At 43.4% G+C, this 13,247-nt stretch overlaps 1 protein-coding gene across 1 annotated transcript in view; it reads right to left on the reverse strand.

Annotated features, from left to right (window-relative positions):
- LOC309718092 (uncharacterized protein) overlaps positions 1–2,268 on the reverse strand; it is a 32,131-nt gene extending 29,863 nt beyond the window's left edge. The window contains exon 1 of the mRNA XM_082553089.1: positions 2,226–2,268. The gene's annotated coding sequence lies outside the window, so the exon portion shown is untranslated. The remainder of the gene's footprint in view (positions 1–2,225) is intronic.
- Between the last annotated feature and the right edge of the window lie 10,979 nt (positions 2,269–13,247).

Consider the following 13,247-nt stretch of genomic DNA (forward strand, 5'->3'; position numbering starts at 1 on the left):
TTGCGGCAAAATGCCGAGTAAAAGTAAAAGTTTCATCTGGAGCTATCTGGAGCATGTACAAACTGATATTAATCTTTAATAGGGCTTTCAAAATTGAGAGCAATCAAAACAACTGCTGTAAAATGCCGTCTGCCATCATAGTTGAATTTGCATCATATGACTAAAATGCATCATATTTTTCAATTACGGCAGGATCAGCCTGATATTATTTGTATCCCACTGTAACTTTACTGTATAAAGAGCTAACATCTCCAACATGTCAGGAGTAGTTAGTCATTACAACAAGTGTTTGTGAACTAAAAATCAAGAATGTGGGATACTGTTTGTCCGTGATTTGGAGAGCCCAGCGCTGCTCCCGACGCAGGGAAAACCAATTCTGCAGGGGAGACCTACCTTGGCACTTGTGCAGGTGACGCCAAAGGCAAGATATGCTTCATCATATTTTCTAGTCTTTGGCTTGGAAGGAAGTTGATTTGGAAAGATTTGGCGATGCTTCATCTCCTGCCTTTGTGTGGGAGCCCTGTCAAAAACCTCTCCATTATGCTAGCAGTTTCCAAGCCTTCTTTTGTTTTTTTTGTTATTCATGCCGCGACCCCCTGCAATGGGTACAGGAACGCCTTTAGCCGATGCACGGGAAACATCTCAACACATAGAAAACCTCATTTCCGCTTCTTTTTCTTGTAACCGCAGCACGGTGGTCGACAGATAAAAGCCTGGTAGCAGTCTCCTTTGTTTTTATGCTCGATGTTCATGTCTTTCATGATGACATGAACACCATGGCATTTGTAGATGGTAGAAAGTACGGGGATAGCGAGTGCAAAAAAGGCGACTGCCCATGGACCTTTATCCATCGTGATTTTGTTGCAGGAAAAAGAAATGGAAATGACACTGTGCTGTTGTTGATGTCAATTGTTTTGACTACTTTTATATTATGTAGAAATATACATAATGTGTGAGGCAATGTAAACAGAGTGATGCAAATAAAAAACATCGACCCACAAATTACTATGCAACCCTATCATTAGTTCGGGTTACTGGGGACGGTTGTTGCCAATAAAAAGCTGTTGCTATGTTTAGGCTCCAATTAGTTCCTTACTTTTCTCCGGCCGTGTACGCACCACTTTGATTTATTTTGTCACAGAGAAAGACCTCATATTAACTTTGATATGTGTGTATAAATATATATACGTATAATGTCCCGCTGGGCAGCAACTTAAAAAACTTTTTTTTGAAGTGTTGTGAACACAGCGCGATGGGACGAATGTCCGTGTGTGCCCAATAGGAACGAGTCAGCCAGCCAGGCAAGCCCGGTCGATGTCCCCCCCCAAGATTCAAATCCCACCGTGATTGGTAGGTTCGTTCAGCTCTGCACACAACACTGTTAAGTGCCGTACATATCAAACTCACACTAACATTACATTTTCATATTAAGGCGGGGGCCAAAAACTATCGTCCTATGGGACACAAGTGGCCCGAGTGCTGTGTAGTCTTCATTTACTTAGTGCTGATATAAATTACCAACAAAATATTTACATATTTATTTATTTAACAGAAAACAATCAAGGAACTAAGAAAGCACCATTGCCTTCCCAAAACGATTCAGAGCTACAAACAAGCTCAAAATGATTTGTTGCAACGACAATTCGACATACAGAGTGTAATATAGTGGGGGTAAAACAACCAAATAGGTCTTCTACTGCACAATTAGAAATAGCAATTCTCTCGTAAGACCTTATTCTCCATTGACCAAGTTAAAAAAGAAAATCCAACAATTTCCCTTTTAGACCGCTGACTAAAAACAAATAGGTCTTTCTATAAGGCTTCTCCACAGTGTTAGTGTAAAGCAGTGGTTCCCAAACTTTTTTTGCTGGGCCCCCCTTTGTTTTACAAGAAAAATGTTCGCGCCCCCCGCGCGCACACAAAAATGCCTCTCTGTGCAAAATAGGTTTAAAAACATAAACAGCTGTGGGATCCTGTTTGTCTGTGATTTGAACCGGGGGAACAAATCGTGGCAGGATCAGCCTGATATTATTTGTATCTCGCTGTAACTTAACTGTATAAAGTATAGTATAGTATGTATATCTCCAAAATGTCAGCAGTAGTTAGTCATTACAACAAGTGTTTGTGAACTAAAAATCAAGAATGTGGGATCCTGTTTGTCCGTGATTTGGAGAGCCCAGCGCTGCTCCCAACGCAGGGAAAACCAATCCTGCAGGGAGACCTACCTCGGCACTTGTGTAGGTGAAACCAAAGGGAAGATTTGCTTCACCATATTTTCTAGTCTTCGGCTTAGAATGAAGTTGGTTTGGAAACATATTCAGCGATGCTTCATCTCCTGCTTTGTGTTTCTGTAGGCGCCCGTGCTAGCAGTGTCCAAGCGTTTTGTTTTTTTCCCCCCCTTTTCATCCCGTGCCCCCCCTGCCATACCTCTGCGCCCCCCTAGGGGGCGGGCCCCACACTTTGGGAAAGTCTAGTATAAAGCAACATTAAATAATTGGATCTTCCATCCTGTTTGTATAAATTCTGAAACTGAAACACACTCTTCATAAAACATTAAAACCTGATTAAAAGACAGCCACTGGGAGGAGACAGGTGCGGGGGTAGGTGAGCGAGCAAAGCAGTCAGTGCACATGATTATGTTTAGCTAGCAGGTTGTTAATGCTATCCATCAAGTCTAACAGTGTGCAGTCTATGAACTAGCTTCAGCTAACAATGTTCACTCAATGTTGAGTAGCCTTCAGCAATAGTAATAAATCACACAGCAATAGTACATTCATTTAGTTGTAAAAAGCATGATAATATATCAAGTAATCCAAAGTATTATATTGTCTGTTTTACCCTTTTATTATTTGTTATCTTATGTGCAGCACTTTGTGATTCTGTCTAGAAAGGTGCTACATAAATACAATTGTATTTATTTATTTATTCAGAATACATTACTCACATTGAGTAAGTTAATGTAATACGTTGCAAACTACATTTGCGGCATGTATTCTGTAATCGGTAGTGGAATACATGTTAAAACTAACCTTCCCAACACTGCTAGTCACTTATATTCTTCTGTTGTTCTTGCCTTGCATTATCCTACATGTGAACCAAGAAGAGACATTAAGTCTGATATTGTCAGCATCCAGAAGCTCAGTGTTCCTCCTGTTGCCCATCAGTTTGCCCTCTGAGCACATCTGCTGGCTTTGTACATCTGCTCAGACTGCATTCACACCTCTTCCTCCTCTCTGCAGGGTTTGTTAAGGACTGAGGAAGCTCAAACAAATAAAAGCGGGGGGGGGGGGGGGGGGGGGCTATGCCTTTCTAACTGTCTGATTCCACTTCTGAGACTAATTATCAAGGACCAAGCAGCCGAGAACATACAGGTACAGATGGAATTCCCAGAATATATCTTTTATTATAACCCCAAAAAGACAAAAATGTAATCTCAAAGCCTAATCAACGAAATACGCTATTTTAAGAAAAGAGGTTAACTAAAGCAAATTCTACTCAAAAACAAACGATTTCTGGAGAAGCCTGTCTCCAGTAGCAGCAAGCCTCCAGAAGAGGGAGCAGGGAGCGCAGTGCTGGCAGGCTCATCATCTTTAGCCCACATCTTAACCAACAAAGAAGCTGGACAGGAGTAGACTGGGACACTAGGCTGTTGGATGGGGGGGCTCAGTTTCTAGAGACTCAGGTGGAGAGTCAGGTTTAAGCTGTTGATCTGCCACCAGAGACCACGATTCCTCCTGCTAGGAGTAAGATGTGACGGTTGAGATGAATTGTTGGTCTGAGATGGTGATGGAGAACTGCCTGGCTGAAGGAGTGGAGAAGAAGCATGTTACTCTTCCTTGCAGAATATGCTAGAAAGTCAAACTCCAAAAATGCCATGATTTGGGGCTTGGAAAAGACACATTTTTTGAGAAAGGCCAAATGCACCAGCCTTTTATACAGTAGAAGTCCTTGACATATATCAAGCATATTCCGAAGTTTCTTTAGCTTGGCTTCTACTTTCGCTAACTCGTCAGGAACAGAACTCGAGTCTGTGGGGTCCAGATCCTGCATCCTGCCTGCCACATAGCTCCAAAAATGCCAGGATTTGGTGCTTGGAAAAGCAGGATTTGTGAGATGAGGAATAAACTCAAAGCCACAGGTTTATTGCTGTGAATCCAGAAAAAAGATCTGAATAAACAAAACAAACATGAAGGAGGGCAGGCTTGGTATTTAGTGTTGGCAAAGTAGCTGCTTAAAGTTATTATTCAGTTGCTGTTGATTCTTACACCTACTCTGGTGGTGCAGGAAGAAACTCATCTAACACTAGACTCCTTACAGTAGACTGTAGTTATTGTGGCAGCATATAAAAAGTAATGTGAATAAGAGTGAAATTGCCAGAATATAAGAGAGAAGTCCACCATGCTGTGCTGCAGGTGTGTGAGGTCATGCTGATTCTTGTTCAGGCTGTATCAGTGCAGATGTCTCTGTGTTCCCACGGGACTCTGGGCTCTTCTGGTATTGCTTTCTGATTTCCATCTTTGCATCATCTGACATTGTGCACCCTTCTCAGACACTGGGATCAGCTCAGTCCTCCACAGACACAGGCACTGCTGTGTGTGTGTGTGTGTGTGAACCTCACTGCACACACATACAGTGCGATGAAAAAAGATTTACACTTCCTGATGTCTCAGGTTTTTGCATAGTTGTTACAGCTCATTAAACAAGTGTTGATATTATACACCAGAATAAATAAAAAAAATGCAATATTTTAATGTTGCCTTTGTTCATTAAAGGAAAAAAAATATCCAGACATATCTGGCCTTATATGGAAAAGTCATTCTGGCCTACCAGGGACAGATATATAAATATAGATTCCAACAAGTACACAACAGTATGTATGAATATTTACATTTGTGGCAATTTGTGAGGCAAAATTATGGAATAATTGGAAATATTATGAACAAATTGTTGTAGTTGTACATGTAACATGCTTTTGGCCTCCTGAGACACCAGTTGTCAAACTCATCTGCCTCCATTCCCTGGATCCCTTACACGTTGCCATGTTCCCGTTCATTCACACATTCAGTCTTCTATTGACTTTCATTGCTCTTCTCTCCAGTGCATACTTCTACATCTCCACGCTCTCACTGTCCTGATACATGTCCTGCACCACCCTCACATACGTCTCATTCATTCATGCTGTATTATCATCCGCTTTCTCTACATCCACAAAGACACAACGAAACTTCATCAGACCTTCTCTATACTTCTCCATCAACAGTCTCAAAGCAAACATCACATCTTTAATGCTCTTTCTCATCATGAAGCCATACTGCTGCTTACTTATTAATAATCTGCAGGGGAAAGAGTCGCTGCTTAACCTAGTTTCAGCAACTCTTTCCCTGTCTTCATGGAATAACTAAAAAATGTAATCATCCCTTTGGTGCTAAAGCTCTGCTCATCACTCTTTGTCTTCAAAAATGATGCCAGTATACTTCTCCATTGGTCAGGCATCCTCTTTTCTCCATTTATTGTCAAAACGTTTACTGCTCTCGCTCCAAGACATTTCCACTGGTAATTTACCAATTTGTTGAGTGTTGAACGACAGTGCTGAGGATAAAAGCTAAGCTGTAGAAAGTATGTTCCTACCCTCACCTATAGTCATGATCTCTGGGTAGTGACCGAAAGAACGAAGTCGCTGATACAAGAGGCAGAACATCTCAGTGTCCCCCGGATGAGCTGGAAGACGTGGTTCTGGCTCTTTGAGTTAATACCTCGTCTCCCCGTCCTGTAGTTGGGTCCTACTCTGCCTGCCACACAGCCAAACCTGACAGGATCCACAGATGGAGCCATAACTTACAGTCACAACTGTGAGAAGCCGAAGGTCTTTTAATAGATATCATAATTCCCTAATATTCTCTGTAATATAGCTTTAATATGCAATGCATTGCAATAATGACCCTTTGAATTATCCTTGCTGTGATTAAAGATTGCTGAAAGGGGTGCATATGTTAAAGAGAAAACAGTACACCCCCAGATCAGCAGTGTGTCATGTGTTCTCATTGTCCCTAGTGGAAGGGTAGGGGGGCAGAACATATGCAGCACTGATCAGTCCATCTGTTGAACAGCTCCAGACACACAAACACAAGTTACATCCCCAGGTTATTATAGGTGTAACACACACACAGAGTCGTGTTTTCATATCATTGTGGGGACATCTAATTGACATAATGCCTTCCCTTACCCTTACCATCAAAAATGAATGCCTAGACTTAACCATAATCTAATTGTAACCCTGACACTACAACCACATTTTGAGTCTCAAAAATGTCTTCAAACTCGTGCGGACGGAGATTTTGACCTCAAGGGCTGCTGCTCCCGCTGGGTTCCTTATGGTTCCTGGAGTATTTTATACTACAGGGTGGGCCATTTATATGGATACACCGTAATAACATGGGAATGGTTGGTGATATTAAAGTCCTGTTTGTGGCACATTAGTATATGTGAGGGGGCAAACTCCTCAAGATGGGTGGTGACCATGGTGGCCATTTAGAAGTCGGCCATCTTGGATACAACTTTTGTTTTTTCAATAGGAAGAGGGCCATGTGACACATCAAACTTATTGGTAATGTCACAAGAAAGACAATGGTGTGCTGTGGCACGCGTGCCTATGGTTGCCGACCCCTGCTGTATACTATACCAGCCACTTGGTTATGGAGCTCCATGTATATCCTGCCTGGTAACATCTTGCACCTTGCTGTTATGTTCTGGATTGTCTCAGGGGCATCTTTGTGTAACCTGCACCTGGTGTTGTGTCTGGTGTGGTAAACCCCTCTATCAATTTTGTGCTAAGATAAGTTCCTCACTCGATTCACAGGAATAAGCTTTAAGTCAACAAATACTTAAAACGAACCTTGGGGTTTTTTTGTACTGATATATGGCTTTCCTTTTCTGTATACAACTACATTAGCATGTGGATGCATCAGATTAAAAAGAAAGAAAGAGGTTGCACTGTGCATAATGTAGATTATTTATGGTCTACAATGGGTTAAGCAGAAATAGAGTATAACGAGTTGAGCACACCTTAACAGGGACAGAATGAGTTCGCATCAAATCATAACTTCCAGGATATTTGGAGACTGTTTCTTACTGATGGTTGTGCAGGAAATAGAGAATTGAGATGCCTCCTCAGATGTGGTGACAGCACTGCCAATAGGAACTCAAGCTGTCCCAATGACATCTTCAAATATGTATGAAAGTGGGCGTGATATAGCTCCAACTCCTGGAATAAACCATGAAATTCTCTGCAGCTGGATTCTCCTGAGAATAGGGTGAACCCATAAGCTCCATGTCTTCCTTTTCTCATTTAGAAACATCCTACCAGCTCATCATTACTTTAGGTCAATGGTCATTACCAGTGTTGGGACTAACGCGTTATTAAGTAACGCGTTACAGTAACTACGTTATTATTGTGGTAACGAGCACTGTTTTGAAGGAAGGAAGGTTCAGGGCTGAAGCAATCAGCATCATGGGCTCATCCGGTTAGAATAAGAAAAAGCAGTCATCTAATTCAGAATTATTCACAGGGTTCGCCTTTTATTCTTAAATCAATAAGGCAAAGAAGGAAGGGTAGAAAGACACACATGGACTGCCAATGCTGAAAGAAAACAGAGATTTAAGTTACTCATTACCTTAAACAATACATAAAATAAAAACCCAAACAGAACCTCACCTCAGCTGCCGCCCCGTGTGGAAGTGAGGAAAGAGTGAGCCAAAAGTGAATGCAGTCCTTATATACTGTGTGACATATAATGTGTGACAGGTGAGTGCAATCAAGGACAAGCACCACACCCAATCAAAGGTGAGAGAACTAAACAAGGTGCATCTGGTGAAGTGAGTGGGTGTGCTGGGATGTGCTAAAAGGTGGGTCTCTACAACAGCCGCCCCCATATTTCTAGTGAGAAATATGTTGATATGATCAGGATCAGTCTTCGTCAGGAAGCGGGGGCAGGGGGATCAGACAGGAGACAGGGCGGATATAGGTTTTATCCTGTACCAGGACCTCCACAGTTCTGATGCGGTCATCTGGGCTTTTCAGCAAGCGTGTAACTCTTCCTACAGGCCAAAGGGCACGTGGAAGGTGTGAATCCATAATCATGACAACAGAGTTCAATGTGAGATCTGGGTACTCCTTCTGCCATTTGGGTCTTCTTTGGAGGGATGGTAGATAGTCCTTTATGAAGTGCCGCCAGAAGTGATCTGCCAATATTTGTGTATGTCGCCATCGTCGTCGACCTAGGAGGTCAGAATCAGAATAGGATACTAAGGGAAGTGACGAATCATGTCGGCCCATAATGAGAAGGTTTGGGGTTATGGGGTCAATATCCGCAATGTCTGAGGATACATAGCCTAGGGGTTTTGAGTTAAGAATGCCTTCAATCTCAATTAGGACTGTTCTTAGGACCTCTTCAGTGACCATTTGGGCCCCAATGGTCCTCTTCAGAGCATTCTTCACAGAACGTATCTCCCTCTCCCAGGCTCCACCGAAATGGGGTGCATGCGGGGGATTGAATTTGAAATGGATTCTTTTAGTCATCAGGACCGGCTGTAGAGTCGGAGCAAGGTTGTTAAAGGCTGCCCGTAGTTCCTTATCTCCTCCTTTGAAGTTAGTTCCTTGATCACATAGAATTTCCAGGGGTGTTCCTCGTCGAGAAATGAATCGTTGGAGGGCCATGAGGAAGGAGTCGGTATCCATGCTGTTCAGGAGGTCAAGATGTATACACCGAGTGGTGAGACATTTGAATATTATTCCCCACCTTTTCTCCGATCTGCGGCCGGTCTTGACCTTGTATGGTCCAAAGCAGTCTATTCCTGTGGAGTAGAAAGGTGGTTTGAATAACCTAAGACGAGCAGCAGGCAAGTCTGACATTTTTGGAATGATGGGCTGTGCTCTCCATTTCTGACATGCAGCGCAGCTATACTGATGCCTGCGTACTGCTTCCCTTCCTCTGAGAATCCAGAATTTCCGACGTAGTTCAGCAAAAAGTCTTTCTGAACCAGCATGATTAGATTAGATTAGATAGATTAGATAGAACTTTATTAATCCCTCGGGTGGGTTCCTCTGGGAAATTCGATTTCCAAAAAAGCACAGTTTGTCATCATAATTTTGTATGATCAGTTTGGTCACTGGATGAGCAGGATCAAGTACTATTGGGTGAATGACGTTCAATTCCAAGTCTGGGCTTTGCCGTAATCGGCCTCCTACATGGATAAGTCCAGAATTCCTGCACAACACTGGTGACAAACACAATAGACGGCTGTCGGATGAAAGAGGTTTGTCTGACTGTAAACGGGCCAAATCTTCACCGAAACTGTCCAGTTGTGCCTGACGAAGGATTTCTTGTTCTGCTGTTTGATACTCAACTGCAGAAGGAATGTTACCCTTTTGGTTGGAGAGTGAACGAGCCGTGAAATCCAATAGCTCTTGATAGGTTCTGAAGCTGGGTGTGTATGTATGGGAGGGTATACTGACAATACCAAAGAAGTAAGATTTCTTTAACTCAGTCTGATCATCATCAGGATGGAGATCTGTAACTGTGGGCCAGTTATTTGGAGGTTCATGCAGAAACGAGGGACCCTCGGTCCACCTGTTTGAGCTAAGGAACTCTTTCAGGGATTTACCTCTCGTAACATCATCAGCAGGATTTGTGGCTGAATTGATGTATCTCCAGTCTTGACTGTTTGTGAGGTTTTGAATTTCTGAGACTCTGGCTCCTACGAATACCTTGAAACGGCAGGAATCTGACTGAAGCCAGTGAAGTACAGTTGTCGAGTCGGTCCAAAGGGTGTTTCTGCAGTGCATAGATTGCACAACAAGGGCTGCAGGTCGTACCAAAGGGGAGTACCTGCCACTCATACACTGAAGGGGGAGCTGCTTTGTTCATGTCACGCCACAGGAATCGGAGGAGTGGTTTATCAGGAGGCAGAAGACGGACTTGGTAAAACATGCCTTTGATGTCGCCACTTATTGCCACTGAATGTTGCCTAAAACGCAACAAAACACCGAGAAGTGTTGGGCCTAGGATTGGTCCTGGCAATAGGTACTTATTGAGACACTGACCTTGAAATGTGAAAGAGCAGTCAAAGGCTATGCGATCTTTATTGTTGTGACTTGTCATATGATGAGGAATATACCAGGTTTCTTTGCTATTGTGCATCTCCTCCGGGCTAAGTTTGACTATATAGCCTGCTTGCTCCAATTTCAAAATCTGATCCTTGTAAGACATGGCTTTGTCAGGATCTTTAGCTAACCGAGCCTCAGTGTTGCGGAGTCTAGACATGACTACAGTTGGAGGGACATTCAAAGGAGGAAAGTTTGCCATCCGAAGAAGAGGAGTGGCGTAGCGATTAACACCATTGATCTCAACCCTTTTTGTGGCCTGTTCAAGGAGTTCCAGTGCCAGTTGATCTTGCTTTGATCCGATCACAGATTTCTCACTGTATTCAGGTAAAGTGTCTAGTTGCCATAGCTTCTCAACATGATAACGCAGTACATCTGCAGATGAACTGAGAGATGTGAACAAACACTGCACATGCTCTGTACTGCTCTGGGGCTGAAAATCTGTGATCGGACCTTGAAGTGTCCATCCTAATTGGGTTTTAACTCCTGCAGGAGACCCATATGGTCCCTGTCTCAATGGAGCAGTGGGCGTGATGAGGTGAGTATGATCTGAGCCTATGAGCAGGAGTGGCGCTGCTTTATTAATAATGGGTAATGGGATACCTTGAAGATGCTTGTATCTCCGTTGGAGAGATGATACAGGGTAGGTGTGGTCTGAAAGTGCTAGGTGACTTGCAGTGAAGGCATTATTAATTGTGTAGGTTTTCTCTGGGTGTGCGATGGGTGAGATTTTGAAACTTACGGATGAACCTTGAATAGTTTCAACTTCTTGACGGACCGTTCTAAGTGATAATCTCTCTGCTTCCCCTGTTAGGTTGAGATGCTGTGCAGCCGATGTTAGAAGAATGGTACGCTGGGAGCCATCGTCAAGTACTGCATATGTTTCAAGGGTTCTTTTGCCGTTTCGCAGGAGCACTTTCACAACCTTTAAAAGGACACTAGGACAGTCACTAGGTCTATCAAAGTACAGTGTCCTCACTACAGGATTAGTTTCAGTTTTAGATCTCTTATTTACATCACATAGGATCTGTAGATGTAGTCCCATACAGGTGGCACATGCTTTCCTCAGGTCACACTTTGCGGCCTGATGAGTCCTAGCACAACGCCAATACCGTTTGTTTGCTTTTATCCAGTTTATTTTCTCATCCTTTGTCTTCTGAATAAACTCGGGACACTTACTAATGTGATGTTCAGGTGAGCAGCAATATGCACATGTAGCCTTAGTGGTTATGATCGGCTGTGCTGCATGTACAGGATCATCAGATGTATTTGCCCCATGTAATATTGTTGTAAGTGGAGAGGTGTACTTACGGGCAGGTCGTGGCTGGTTGAAGGATGAAACAGGACTGGCCTTCCTTGGTTGACACTTGCATTCCATTTGCAACCAGGATGAGAACAAAGGTAAGGTATACGTCATTTCTCCCTGTTCCCTGTAAACATGCCGTTTGAAGCGACTGAAATGCTCTGCAGGCAACTTCCCTAACAAGCGGTCGACATGGGAGCCACAATCTAGTTCTGCACGTCCTGGTTCTCCCATAGTGCTAAGCAACCCAACTAAAGCCTGTACTCGAAGAGCAAAATTATCAAGGCTCTGACCATCACCTGCTCTGATAGGAGGCAGTTCCAGTATATTCTTTAGCCCTTTCAATGCCAGCTGTCTTGGTTGCCCATAACGCTCATCAAGGGCTTTGATGGCTAGACTGTATGGGTCAGGAGCGTAGGAAAAGGCAAGAGCTAATCGTTTAGCTTGGTCTACTTTGAGGTGATCAAGAAGGACATGATATTTGAAGTGCTCTGTCTCATGAGGATCAAGAAGGTTTGTAAGGGCCATTCGTAACATCCTGTATTGCATTTCATCTTCTCTACTAAGGTCTGGAAACGAAGGACCTTCAAGCTTATATACATGTGTTCTCGTACTAGAGGAGTGACCCGAGCTAGCAGTACCAGGTATCAAAGGTTTCTGGTCATATGAGGCATTGGATGTAGCTGGTTGCTGCTCTAGAGGAGGGCAATGCTTGTGGTCAGATATGCGAATGAGAGGTTGAACAGGGTCTTCAGCTAAAGGAACAGCAGGTTGAACACATGAGATCTGGTCTGGATCCTGCCGTGATAAGGCCAGGAAATCAAAGGGAGTCTCATCTTCTGTAGCAAGGACTGGTCTAGGCAAACCAGTTGAAGGGATAGCAGCATCTAGTATTGTTGAATTAGGTAAAGGATGGCTGGCAGCTGTAACTAAGCCAGACTGACGGCTAATCTGCGGGGGCTGGAAGGGTGATTGACAGGTTACTGTATCAATCACTGGGAGCTGCTCATGTTGTTGATGTGTTTGAGGACTGGCTCGTAAACTGCATACAGATTTGATTCCATCAGATGAGACTGTGCGAATGGAAGATCTGGAGCTACGAGAATGGGAAGGAGATGATTGAATCATAAATTGCCTAATCTCCCTCATTGTTGTCAGGAGTTCCCTCATGACCTCATCTTGGTTGGTGGGTAAAGGAGCAGGGGATGTTTCTGGTTGTCTTTCTGACTCTCCGATAGGATCCTGCGGCCCATGTGTGTCTTTGTCACTATGCTGGCATTCGGTTTGGCTCTCTGTCTCACATGTAGCTCTTCTAGCTCCAGGATACTGAACATCATACTGCTGCAGGTAGGCAGGAGGTCGACTATCACGACTGGATCTTCTCAAACCTTCAGTCAATGGCTGCTTTGAATCCATGACGCTAATACCACTCCGGCTCGGAGGACCATGTTTTGAAGGAAGGAAGGTTCAGGGCTGAAGCAATCAGCATCATGGGCTCATCCGGTTAGAATAAGAAAAAGCAGTCATCTAATTCAGAATTATTCACAGGGTTCGCCTTTTATTCTTAAATCAATAAGGCAAAGAAGGAAGGGTAGAAAGACACACATGGACTGCCAATGCTGAAAGAAAACAGAGATTTAAGTTACTCATTACCTTAAACAATACATAAAATAAAAACCCAAACAGAACCTCACCTCAGCTGCCGCCCCGTGTGGAAGTGAGGAAAGAGTGAGCCAAAAGTGAATGCAGTCCTTATATACTGTGTGACATATAATGTGTGACAGG

This window comes from Aulonocara stuartgranti (assembly GCF_965226115.1).
Source record: "Aulonocara stuartgranti genome assembly, chromosome: 2".
Classification (NCBI taxonomy): domain Eukaryota; kingdom Metazoa; phylum Chordata; class Actinopteri; order Cichliformes; family Cichlidae; genus Aulonocara; species Aulonocara stuartgranti.